The sequence below is a fragment of the Pygoscelis adeliae genome, unplaced genomic scaffold, assembly GCF_000699105.1.
Source record: "Pygoscelis adeliae isolate BGI_AS28 unplaced genomic scaffold, ASM69910v1 Scaffold101, whole genome shotgun sequence".
NCBI lineage: Eukaryota > Metazoa > Chordata > Aves > Sphenisciformes > Spheniscidae > Pygoscelis > Pygoscelis adeliae.
This window is the reverse complement of record NW_008824238.1, coordinates 5,831,903-5,834,432: the sequence shown is the minus strand read 5'-3', so window position 1 is coordinate 5,834,432 and position 2,530 is coordinate 5,831,903. Positions and strand designations below refer to the sequence as shown.

At 48.1% G+C, this 2,530-nt stretch overlaps 1 protein-coding gene across 1 annotated transcript in view; it reads right to left on the bottom strand.

The window, feature by feature from the left end:
• Positions 1-2,530, bottom strand: part of SBSPON (somatomedin B and thrombospondin, type 1 domain containing) — a 13,152-nt gene that overhangs the window by 9,466 nt on the left and 1,156 nt on the right. The window lies entirely within an intron of this gene.

Genomic DNA, 2,530 nt, shown 5'->3' with positions numbered 1-2,530 from the left:
CCTTGTATTTATAAAGTACCAGACCTACTGCGATTTTTAGGCATGACAGAATTTAACCATGGCATTGGCAGCTTTAGGACGCCCCTCCTTTCAGTGGTTTCTATTATTTTGGAGCATTGTTTTTGTATTATTCCTAACACATTTCTTGATTGCATATACTTGAGGCACTTTACACTTTCCCCAAATTCTTCATCCTGTTAAATATTTGCAAAAGGATGAAATGTCATTTCAGAAGGTGCTGAAATCATGAGTGGCGAACAGGCTGACAAACAAGCCGTAGCACAAGAACCATTGGTCACCTTTCTTCACGTTTCTGTTCTAAATTTTTGAACTCTACATTCAAAACAGTATTTCGGAGTGAACTATGCCAATAAACACCCTTGGTGTCATTAAACACATCGACAGAATTTAGAAACACTCAATGGGGAGACCTCAACATCCAACAGGAACAAAAATGACTTTAAAATTTCCAGCCATACTTGTCTAAGCTGATATAAACTGCCACTGGAACTACTTGGAATTTCTGATTATACAAAACATAACTTACTGGCTGCTTGCAATAGAAAGAATATATGATCACTTGCCTTCAAAAGAATGACTTCTTGTGATCAGTCCTGCAGTTTTTGGATGTATAAGTTCTAGGACCACCTCACTAGGCTGCCCGTCCTCCCATGCTACACTCATGGAAAACATCCTGCTCCCTTTGCTTGCGCTAGCATTGGTGCTCGCACAACTGGGCAGCGAGGCAGTGCAGGGACTCAAACCGGCCGGCAACGGGCAATAGAGAAAACAGAAATCGTTTCCCGCGGGTTTAGCTCCCTGAACTGGGCCACCAGAGACTGTCAAATTCCAGCTCTGGTGCAGAAGAGAGAAAGAGGCAGAGAGACTTCACTGAGGCTCCATCTTCCTGCCTGGATCTAGGGCACCCACTGTGCACGCAGGGTACAAGAGAGAGGCAGCGCAAACACATCATGCCTTTTGAGGCAACCACCACTGACCTTGGGACAAAAACTACCATCTCGATAACGATAAGGCATCACCAGGTGCCAGAAGTCATGGTAAGAAGTGTCTGAACTAGAACTTTTCAAGCACAAGTTTGAGCTGCTTTTTGAAGAACATGGAAATTTTTATCGGATTACAGCTCCGTTTTAATGCTAACACTATGCACCTTTATTAGCTCTCTCCCGTTATACTTGAATATTAAAAATAATTTGATTTACTGAAAAGGCACAATACGCTGTGACTATATGACAAGCAAGCATCTTGTCAGTTCTCCCCCTACTGATTTTCCTGAATGAAACATCAATATATTAAAAAATGCTGATTTTAAAGATGCTACCTTCTGTCAGACCTCGTGCTGCATGGGTTTTTTTTCCCTTGTTATTCTAGAGAGAATATTTAGCGATCAGAGAACTGACCGTGTTTCCTGTGGAGACCTGGGGTCAGAGTTCTGCTCTGCTGAGTCTTTCTGCGCAACTTTACATCACCTAGGACGGGTCTACACCGTCCAACGGTCCTGCTCCCCCTTCCCAAACCAGGCAGGCGCAAGCCAACTTGGGTCCCAAAGCTATGTGGCTATGTCAGCACGGCGCTGAGCCTGCTAAATACACCCTAATTAGCAGGACTGTGCAGCGGAGGAGACTCATGACTTTTTGGCTGCAGGCTGGTGTGCGTCCAGCCATCTGGGAAGAGACGTTAGGCTCTCCGAGTGCTAGTGCTGCACCTGTAAAGCCAGGGCAGTGTCCCGCACCGCAGACAGAGGGAAGGAGGACAAATTGTGAAGACCGCGAAGGATAGAAATACCACAGAAAGAGGGGGTGTAAATACCTACAAGACTGCTGGGTCCAGTTTGGTAGAACTGGGCCACTTTCCCCTCCTTGCCACTGCTCCCCTGGGAGCCAGGCCTTCCCCCGTAGCCTGGCAGAAGACCCTCTCCCTCATTCCCCCCGCTCATTTTGAAGTCCCTGCCTTCACCGTGGATCCTTGCTGATTCCTGCCTCTAGAAATGAAGACAAAACCTCACCCTGCGGATTTCCCGTTCTTTCATTGATACTTCTTTGGCAAGACAGGAGGAATCAGCTCAGAGGCACAAACGGTGCTAAATGAATCTCCCTGTTGTCTCCGTAATCCTACATCCCTGCTGTAATCGATGTGTGTTTGGGATGAGCATGAGTGAAAAGTAAGTAACATCACATTTTGGAGGGAAAATAACCTCAGACAGGCAAACCCCAGGCACTGTACTACAGCTGATCCAGAAGCCTAGCAAACGCCTAGTGTGGGAAAAGTCCCTCTTCCCACTCCTGTGCCTGCTGCTACCCTCACGCAGCCCCAGCCTGGTCCCTGCTCGTGCCCCCGCCCCGAGGCTCGTGATACCGGGGAGGAATCTGGCCTTGCAGAGCCCCCTCACAGCTGAGACCCTAACCGCGCACCCCACCTCCAAACCCCAGGAAAAATTCCATCCCACAAAGCACCGGCAGGCAACCAGCTAACGATACCTGGAGAAAGGGACGGGGGTGCCCGGGGGATCCCC